The sequence below is a fragment of the Pezoporus flaviventris genome, unplaced genomic scaffold (genome assembly GCF_033815535.1).
Source record: "Pezoporus flaviventris isolate CSIRO_AGI_PZ_B2104156 unplaced genomic scaffold, CSIRO_AGI_Pfla_v1 ptg000223l, whole genome shotgun sequence".
NCBI classification, from domain to species: domain Eukaryota; kingdom Metazoa; phylum Chordata; class Aves; order Psittaciformes; family Psittacidae; genus Pezoporus; species Pezoporus flaviventris.
In genome coordinates this window covers 620142-630581 of record NW_026892771.1, presented here as the reverse complement: position 1 = coordinate 630581, position 10440 = coordinate 620142, and the positions used below count along the sequence as shown (strand labels likewise).

At 45.2% G+C, this 10440-nt stretch overlaps 1 protein-coding gene across 10 annotated transcripts in view; it reads left to right on the top strand.

The window, feature by feature from the left end:
• Nucleotides 1-731: 731 nt before the first annotated feature.
• Nucleotides 732-10440, top strand: part of TANC2 (tetratricopeptide repeat, ankyrin repeat and coiled-coil containing 2) — a 222719-nt gene continuing 213010 nt past the window's right edge. For 9 of the 10 annotated variants that reach the window (XM_061442258.1, XM_061442255.1, XM_061442252.1 and 6 more), the window contains exon 1: nt 732-825. The gene's annotated coding sequence lies outside the window, so the exon portion shown is untranslated. Of the gene's footprint in view, nt 826-1333; nt 1356-10440 lie in introns of those variants that run through there. The other variant, XM_061442250.1, reaches the window with a different exon arrangement.

Sequence of the window (10440 nt, the reverse complement as noted above, 5' to 3'; positions counted from 1 at the left end):
TCACAGTCCCTTCCCGCCGCACCGGCCGCCCCACAGCCGTCCCTCCCTCACAGCGGGGGCCGCGTTGCTGCCGCTCCCCCTCACGGGGCGGCTCCCTCCGCGCACGACCCGCGCCGCCGCCGCCACGTCCGCCCCTCACAGGAGACGCTGCCACAGCCCCTTCGCAGCCGGACCCCGCCTTCTCCCTCCTCGGTTCCCCCCCCCCCCCCCCCGGTGAGCCCTCTCCCGCTCGCTCCCCAGCGGGGCTCCTGGAGGCGGCGGGCACGGTGCGGCTGCGGCCGCGACAGGTACGGTGGGCGGGCGGGGAGCGGCGCGTCCATGGCCACCCACCCTGGGGGCAGAGGGGCGCCTGATTTACATAACCACGCCCACCGTCCCTCATGAATAACCAATCAGCTCCGCCCCTCACCTCCGCGCGCCGAGGGAGGGAGGAAAGGAGCGAGCCCGGGGCCGCGCGCGCTCCCGCCGGGCCGCTTCCCCTCCTCCTCCTCCTCCTCCTTCCCGCCGCTCCCGCCCCTCCCGCTCTCCTCCCTCCGTCAGGCGGCGGCGGCGCGCGCCGGAGGCGAGTGTGGGGCTCAGGCAGTGGGGGCCCGGGGCAGGCCGCGCCGGCGGGCACGGAGGGAGGGAGGGAGGGAGGGGAGGTGCTGAGGTAGTTGGGCGGTGAAAGGGGAGCAGCGCGGCCGGCGCCGCTGTGGAGGGGTGAGACCGGCCGCTCTCCCCGCTCCGCTCCTGCCGGTCCCCGCCCCTCTCCTTCGGCGATGTGGTGAGAGGGAAGCGCCCCGCGCGCTGCGGCTGTGAGGGGGCGCGGGAGCCCTGTCGCGACAGGTAAGGGCCAGAGGCCGCGCGGGTCCGTGTGGTGGCTACGTGTCCCCGCCACCCCCCTGCGGCGACAGATGGTGGGGGGGAGGGATGGGGTCGTGAGGTGGTGACGCCCGGCGACATGTCGGGGAAGGGAATCGCGACACCCCCCCCCTCCGCAGCCACGCCCCTGCTCCCCCCCCCCCCCATCGCGGTGCCGCACACGGGCGGGGGCCGGGAGGGCGTCGGGTACTCGGTTGGATCGTTCTCCCTTCGTTCATTACCCGGGGGGTGCAGGTAGAGGTCCCCAAATGCCGCCTTTTCCATTAGAAATCCCTTATTTTTAAGCGAGCCGCCCACGGTAAGTGGTGAGCGGTTCGTGCTGCAGGATTCCGGCCCTTTACGGGCTGCGAGGGGCTGGAAAGGAGGCGTTTTCCTCGCAGAATGGCACCGTATTTACAGGGCTGTGCTGCAGGTAGCGCGCACGTGAGGCCGGACCCACCCCGCGCTGCAGGCAAGCAGGGGTTAAACGTTCTCCCTCTCGTTCCTCCCCAGGGGTGAGTAAGGAGTGTGGAGTCTAATGACACACGGTGTCGTTCTGTTACAGGCGTGGGTTGGTTGTTGGGGGCTAAAATGTAACAGAGAAATGAGAGATGATGAGGCAGACAGCCTCTCAGTTGTGTGTTTTGCAGGGAAAAGAGGGGTTCTCACCCCTGTTTGCGTTGGGAAGTTCAGGAGCAGATGTTGGGCAGTAAGCTGCTTTAGGGGGTGATGCATCCATGTGGGTTTTAGGCTTTTGTGCAGGTACTATAGCAAAATAATAGGAAGACAGCATATGAAATATCTGGAGAGCTTCAATAGTTAGTGCTGCTGGGGAGTATAGCGCAGCTACAGTGTACTGAATGAGGAAATTAATGTTTAATTGGGAGAAGAATAAGAAGAAATACAGCCACAGAGGAGAACACCACAGCCATGAAACCCTGCTTGCAGCATGGCTCAGGTTGGAGCTTGGATGCCGTCTTCAAATGCTAAAGGTTGGGTGTTGTCTGTTTTTCTTATTTAATCCTCAAAACTTAACTAGCAAACCTGCATCTGAAAACATCCATTCCTAAGGTGGGAGGCAGAAAGGAAAAAGGAAAAGCAACTGGTGAAATAAGTGCCTTTTGGTGTGAGCATGCTGAAGGGAATTTGCTGGTGACAGTCACATGAGGCTTTCTTGCTGGAGTGGTGGGAGACACCCTAGGCCATGGATATTTGTGTGAAAGATATGTTCAGCTACAAATGGGTGATGAATGTGCAGTTGAATTATGGAAATACAGTATATTGCAATCTACTGTGCTCAACGTCCCATTTTTGGCTTTGTGAGCAATCTGTTGTTGGGGGGAAAAAAGTAATAGTGCTTAGGCAGAGGGATCTTAATAAACCCTTTGAGGTCTGTGGTAATTATGGCTATGGGGCTTCTAAAAAACAAACTCCTTGGAGTTGTTGTTCTTTTTTGTAGTAACTCTTGCTAAGTGCATCATAAATGCAGATGACTGTGTACTCCAAGTTTGCCACTGGTAGTTCCACCTGAGTGGAGTATTAGGATCCTGTTTGGATCTACGCTGTGGTCATGGAATGTTGAAGTGTACTTGTGTGGATATTTAGACTTGTAATTAGGATGTGAATTGCTGGTTCCATGTTCAGTGTAACTGGGTGACTAATATCACTTTATAAAATAAACTCCTTATCAGTATTGATTGCGTTGTAGCAATTGCTGTCTGTCTTTCCCATTGGTTTTCCCACAATCCGATGTGTGCTTGTGTTTCTTGAATTGAAATACATATTCTGAACAAAAATCTATCTCCTGAGGAACCTGACAATTAACCTCTTCACGTTTCAGGTTACATATGCTAGATTTACTTTCAGTTAAACCTTTGGAACGGAAGTGATGCCTGTGTTGATGTCAGAAATCCATGAGCATACCTGTTATGTGCAATGAATTTATAAGAGATTAAGTTTTTAATGCAACTCTGCAGGCAAACATGCCCCACTTCCTGCTTGTACAGTCACATTTATTAATATTAATGGCCAGAAATGCAAACTGTATAAGGCCCAAATGTGCCTCACATTTAGTATTGCGTAGATCTGCAGATCTACATAATACAGAACTCGGTGTACAGAGCCAGTACACTGAGTTCTGCAAGTTTTGGCTTATATATGTATTTCCAGAATATATATATATAGATTTTTTTCCTATCTGCCAGGCCTTCTTTGGGTTGCCTATGACACATTTAAGTTCCATTAAAGAAAATGTAAGATGCTGCATAAATTTCGGGATGCTTGTTAAAAGTAGTAATGATGTAGCTTATCTGTATTAGGTAGCAAAAGGAAAACAGTAAAAAGGCAGCTAGAAAAGTCAAAACCAACCCCTTGGTACATAAAAAGAACAAAATTACTTGCAGCCTTCTAAATTTGTGCATGGTTTTTCTCATTAAGGAAAGATTATGTTCTCCCTTATGTTTTATCTAAGATTACCTTTTCTAGAGGTGGTGGCTGGCAATGAGCTGAGAGGCTGTAGCACCTGTAATTCTGTGTTGTGAAATATTAAATCAAAATCTTTTGCTTTAAAAATGAAATTAAAAAAATCCCATTTTCATGTCTTTTTTTGATGTATAAAGCTGTGAGTACACACATTGATCCCTTTTCCTTAGTTTTTGAGCATGAATTTTCCTCCGAGCAGAGTAATACGGCAAGATGGTTGCCGTTGACATCCAGGCAAGCAAATGGCTCTGAGGGTAGTTTCTTGAAGAGGTTAAGCTGCTTTAAAGAATTGATGCAAAGTCAGTATTGTCCTGTCCCTCCCCTCCTACCCTCATGGTGTTGGAGCCCTCTCTCTTGTAGCAAGTGAAACGTTGAGCATTGTTGGCTGAGTGAAAGCTGTTTATTTTTGCAGAGTTTCTATCTGGATCAATAAAAGGAACTTGACCTGTTGAATATGAGAGTGATAGGAGGAGGAATAGAACAGAGTGGCCAGATCTGTCTGTCATGGCAGCCTGGAGATCTTTGGCTGATGTCAGTTGTGAACTCATGCATTGAGTACTTGCATGAAGCCTTAAAATGGTACCTTTCAATGTGCAGTGAGTGGATGTCCTGTTTTAGTGCTACACAAAGAATCCTCACAGTCTTGTGCTGCTAGTTTAATCCATGTGGTTGGTAATTTTCAGATTGTCTTGCACTTTGCTTCCAATATAATAAATAGCTACCAACCTCCAGGAACGCTTCTCAGCATCTGTTGAACATGCAGAAGCTGTGTGGTGGTACAGGACCTGGTGATGTTCCTGGCAAGGTCCATAGGAAATGACCATGGTTGTCAGTGAAACAGACCTGAGCCGGCGGGTTGTTTCCAATGCTTGGAATTTGAAGTTTTGCTCTTGGAATAACATGAGTTAATGGCCTCAAGCTGCACCCGAGGTGATTTAGGCTGGATAATAGGAACAGTTTCTTCCCCAGAGGGTGCTCAGGCATTGGAACAGGCTGCCCAGGGCAGGGCTGGAGTCACCATCCCTGAAGTGTTCTGAAACCATATAGATGAGGCCCTCAGTGCCATGGGTTAGTGGTGGCCTTGGCAGTGCTGGGGAACGTTTGGACTTGATGATCTTAAAGGTCTTTTCCAACCAGACTGATTCTACGATTTTGTGTTCATTTTAATTTCAAGGTAGAGAGTTGCCTGTTGAATGCCTGTTGCATTCACTGGAGAGAAATTGGTGTTTAAAGCTCACTGCATCTGCAAATATTTGCAGCAGTGGAGTGGAGCAGATCATCCATCTCTGGTTAATTGCCAGCTGGGTTTTATGAGCTTTACAGAACAAATTCTGGTTGTGTTACTAAGAGTTATTCCAGTCCCATTATTTTATGGAGCTAAAATGCAGTTAGTTCTGCGTTCATTTAAAAAGTAATTACTTCAAATACAAACTCTACATTAACCACAGAAGGTAGTGGCTTGTGTTGTGTATTTGTATTAAGAAGGGAGAAACTGGGAATTTAGAGCTCAGTCTTGAAATTCCCCCTCATGAAGCTGCCCTGTCTGGTGGGGTTTGTTGAGGTTCTACTGAAGTGGCCTGTGATGAAAGGATCTAGTTTCCTGAGGAAGATGATGGGCAAATTGGGCAGGAATTTAGCTTGTTGTCCTAGGGTGGAATTGGCTGTGGGGTTCAGGTGGGAGAGCAGGAGTTACTCTACTGGAATTTGAATTCAAATGCTGTATGGTTTGGTGCTGGGATAATGAACTGTGGTGTTTCAGATCTTCAGGAAGAGAAATCTTGGCATAATGGGTAGAGTTGGTTTCTTCCTGGGCAGCCTTTATTACCTCTCTTTCCAAACTCTGTCAAACAAGCAGATTTGTACGGTGGTGTAAGAAACTCCATCTTGAAAAATACTCTTGAAGAGAACATGAATTAGTAATGATACAAGAAAAGGTGTACTACTCTTGTTGGTTTTGTGTCACATTGCATGATTGTTTGGTTTCAAAGGAAGCATCACTTATTCATGGTATCTAAAAATGCCGTAGTAATAGCTGGGTTTGTATGTATTGTGCATAAAGCAAACCTTTGGTCTAAGTTTTGTTTCCTCAGTCACGTTTATAATGTTCTTGGTAAAGCTTTTTCTTGTTCTGAGGGAAAGGCTTATTTGCTAAAAATGCTGCTGGTTTGGGATTCAAAATGTGAAAAGTGACTTTTTTCTTTTCCCCCTTTTCCTCCCACCAATCCTGTTGCTTTGTAAAGCTGAGAATTATTTCGCTTTACCAAACAAGTAACCTGAAGTAGTAGTCCTTAAGAGCCGATTTGGCAAAGGCACATGTAGATACTTGAGGAACATGAAGAATCCTGGTGAGTTCATGTTACCATTCTGATGCAGGCAAGTCTCCACATGCTGCTGCCTTCTTGAGCTGGGGCCCTTGAGCTGATGAGGAGTGATGTTGTATGAGCTAATGGGGAGGGAAGTAATCTGTGAGAGTGGTGTTCTCTCTTTGACTGGCATAACTGATGAAGAGAGTGATGAATCGGGCATGTTGACATTTCAGCTATGACCAGTATTTGTTTGTTATTTGTCCTTTATGAAAAGAACATATTGGTGACTGGAGGAGTATCTTCCAGAGCAGACGGATAGCTCTGCTATGAAGGCTGGAGCTGCTGTGAATTTTTCTCTTTGCTGGGGATTTGTTCTTAGAGATCTTTCATACTTGTAATTTTGAAGTCTCGGAGTAACTTGTTGCTCATTAGTTGTTTGCTTGTATTTCATGAGAGAGAATAAAGTGAGTGGTGTATGTCCCAAGTGGCCATCCTGGCATGGATGAATTGTCCTTTCTTGCACGACAAGCACTTCCATTCATGTTGGCCCGTTTCACACAACTTCTTGAGAAATCATCTGATCAGTGTTCCTGACCTCCTTATGCCGATCAAAGCAGGGGAAGCTCAAAGCTGTATTTGTTCCTGGGGTGAGCTGTAAGTATATGCAAATAGCAAATGTGTATCTTCCATTATCCAGTCCTTTCCAGTGCTTGGGAAGATGGAGATGAGCTTCCTTTTCTTTCCAGTTTTTCAATCTGGAAGCTTGTGATCATTTCTGTTAGAGTAGGTTGCATGTACAACAGCAGAGATGTGGTTGTTGTGATGAGTTATTTGTCTTTATATGCTGTTTTCCGTTTCTTTTGGTTTAGCAGTTGAAATAGAGGATTTGGGTTTTAGAGATTCCATTTCTGTTGTGTCTTACTTAAAACCTGGAGCTTATAGAAATACACCACTCACAGCTGAGTAGTTGAACTGCATCTTCTGCCCTAAATCTACAAGGGATATTAAGAGGTATGGAATAGCTGGACATAGCAGTTGAGGTAAAATTCTGAAGTAACAGTTAATAGGGTAAATCTGTGGCTTTATGCTTTGCTGGTGCATATTCTATAGTCTCATTTTACTTACATCAGCTTTAATTGCTAATTATGGTTGAATTGCAGGGATCTCAAATTTGAGATTCGTACTGATCTCATTAATGAAGGAAGTATTTTGGGTATGTGGATTCTTATTTACAATACAAGTCACACTGGGAATTCGCTAGTAATTAGGGTGAGAGATGGTTAATTTGTATTTTATGATCGGGGATCTTCCCGTTTACTTAGTTACTCTTGCATATTTTGGGTGCTTGCTTCATTTTCCCCTTCATGCCTGTATGATTGCCAAGGCAGGTAGAACAGTGCCTTGTCAGATTGCTGCTATTTGTCTGTATTCAGATTATTTAAGTAAAATGCTTTTTGTTTTCACTAGGAAACATCATTGCTGTGATTTATATCTTTTAGTTGCCTTAAGGAGTGAGGTTTGTGGATGTGTGTGAATGATTCCCCCATTTTTTATGTGTTCTTTTCAGCTGGCTGGCTGAAGCATTTGCGTTTCCTTCTTAGTTTGGATGAGGACCTTGATGAATGCGTGTGAGAAAGAAACCATCAGTGCATATGAAACGCATCAAAATGAAAGTGTAAAATGAATTCTCTTCAGAATGGGAGTGTGAATATTTATGTATTTGTGGTTCCAGAAAGCAGTTGTGTATTGATTCCCATTGCTATAAAGCATTAACTGATAACACTTGAAAGTGTCCTTAACCTGGAGACATGGATAGTCTCTTCTGCTTACTCCCGGGCACCGTGATGGTCTCTGAAGTTCCTTGCAGGTGTATTTTCCACACTTGAGTTGAGGAGTATTGAACTCATTGAGCTAGATCCTGTGGCAAGTGTTTTAACCGTTGGCTTAAATATTGGCAAGCTGTATGGGCTCTTATGTCAGGCTTAGCCTTTTCAGTGGGCAGCTTCTGTCTGACTTGGTGAAGTATTACTATTTCCAATGATATAGTTGATTGAAGAGAGATTTACTTACACAGGCAGAGTTCTGTGGTCACATTATGGTGATATGTATAGACAGCACAGTTTGGGAATTCCTAACTGTAGTTGCAAAAATAATCAGGATGCAGACTGAAGGATGGGTCTTTGATGGTAAAGAACTTGTCATACTTTGCATCTCCCTTCATAATATGACTACAAAGCAACTAAATGAGAGAGATCTCTCTGCTTTCTGAATGATTTCTGTGCTGCTACTGGATGTTTACTGTAGATCTTTGAATCTAGAAGGAGCTTTAGAAAGCTACTTGTCCAATCCAAGTGCTTAGAAGCTGAAAAGAAGATATGAGATGCCTTCGGAGGAGCTTTTCCCTACTCAAAGAGAAGGAAATTTTAGTAACGACCAGGGCAGTGCTGGAATCACCATCCCTGGAAGTGTTCAGAAACCGTGTAGACGAGGCCCTCAGTGCCATGGGTTAGTGATAACCTTGGAAGTGCTGGGTAACAGTTGGACTTGATGATCTTAGAGGTCTTTTCCAACCTGTGATCCCTTTATGGGATCACAACTCTTCATGGGTTGTGATCCCATAAAGTTCATATTCTTAATGAAGAAGTATTACTAGAAAGTAAAGAAACAATATACAACCAAAGTGCAGAGAACAGAGAAGTGTGCATGTATTTCCTGTCCTGTTCCTTTTATTTACCTCTCTAATAAGAGGTGATTTTCCCTTTTGCTTGCATCCCATTTTGCCCTGTAGGATTATTCTCATTGAGAAACTTGTTTTTGATAACAAGGTGTTGTTAATGTTACACATAACGGTTTGAAGAGGCCTAGTAACTGGAAGATAAAGGTACACAGTGTTTGTAGAAATGAGGCATGTGTTTTCATGCTGAGAGATGTCAATGGGAGAGTACACATTGTGTAGGTCAGTGGAGCATAGGGAGTCTGTAGGTGTATGGCAGCATGGTGCTTGTAACTTGAAGGTGGTATGTCCTTTCAGGCCTAAGCCCTCTGTGTCCACTCCTCTTCCTGTAGGCTCCCTTAACACTGTGCAGGGTTTTAGTTCCATGCCATGAGTCTCTTCTCAGCGGTTAGTGTGTCTGACCATAAGAGATCAGTCACTGAGTGGATAATTGGGATAGGCTTAGGCAGGGTGGTTCCTGGAAGTGCTGCAGAGAAAGTCTTCAGGAAAGAGGAGATTAGTGGGCAAACAGGTAAACAAACTTCAGAGATCTCCTGGAATAAACTATGGAAGGAGTCTAAGAGAGGGAAAACCAAAGTAAGTGGTGTGAGGGTAGGTTTTAGAAATGCATGATGGTAGGAGAAGAGAGCCAAAAGGAAGCGTGTTGAAATGTAGGAGAGTTGTTAACCTGAGCCTGTGGAGGGGCGCAGATGTAAGTGGATATAGTGATTTGAATGAGCCACATAAGCATTTGTGGATTTTGCTGGCTTGCCCCATGCTTGCAGGCTGCCTTGTTCTTCATGTGACTTTATTTTTAAGGCAGTTTGCAAAATGATGTGGGTTTGGGCAGTTATTCTGTTTATCACGGATACAGTTATTCTGTGTATCTTGGTGCAAGATAGCAACAGAATGTGGATCTGTTGTTAGATGCAGAAGTAATCTGTTACTTTCTGCAGTGGAGTTAGGGTCTAATGCTTATTATCTTTTCTAGCAGCTTTTGCATACCTAAATAATCTTGGTTTAATAGATATTTATTTATGAAGGCAGGAATCTTTCATTTACCAGTTTAATGTTTTTTCCCCTCCTAATTCTTTCCTGTTTGATTTTAAATGTAAGATTTGAGGACCCCAACTCAATTTTGTGCTGTTCACACAGTTATTAGTATGAGATACTCAGCTCCATAGTTAGAACGTTAGTGCTTGCTTGAAGTCTTTAAGAGCAGCTTTCCATTGGCACCAACCTTTGGTTAATGCTTGGGCATGTGTTAAGGCATCCCTTGCTTTTTTTCCCTTCAGGAGTGGGGATTTAATGTAGCAGGCTTCATTAAAGAAAGGAATATTGTTCTTTGAAGGCCTCAGGTGTAATGGAGCTACATATGCCCACCCGCTTTCCCTTCAGAGTGGTAATATTATCTATGTCTCGATTTGAATAAAGTAAAGAGAAGGCCATGCTGACAGCAGGCTGTGCTCCTACACCTCCTTAGCAGAGGTGCAATACGCCATCTGGCACCATGTGGGTAGTAGTGATCCCAAAAAGTAATAACAGTGGGAGTTCTTGCCAGTTACAAGTTGTGATCACAGGCCAAATGGTGTAGTTCTAAATCAGTGTACGTTTCCAAAGCGAAAGAGATGCAAGTATTTATTTTTGCCAACTTGAGAAGTATTTTCAGTGCTGGGGGTCTGTGCTGAGGTTTTGGGTGCTGGCATGTGTACACAAGTGTGAGGGGAGGAAGTCAGGGCAATATGGGCTGTGATGCCTGCTAGACCACCTTCTAGGAGCTAGGAAAAGTTGGCTTTTTGTGGTATTATGTAAGCCTTAACTCAGTACATGCCAGGTTGAAACTGAGGAATTACCTTAAAAGAGTGAATAACGGAGTGGTCTGTTGATTTAATTTCAACTTGGCTGAACGGGAATTGAAAGATCTCAGTCCTTTGGCTTGTCTAATTTGTTCAAAACTAGTCAAGATGACTGAGTAGTCTTGAACCAATTGCTGCTACCCATTGTAAAACAACTAGAAAACGTTGCAAGTAGGTGAAAATTTCCCTATATTGCTTTTGGAAGCACTTCTGGTGAGGGGCCTAAGATACTTCTGGCTGGAAA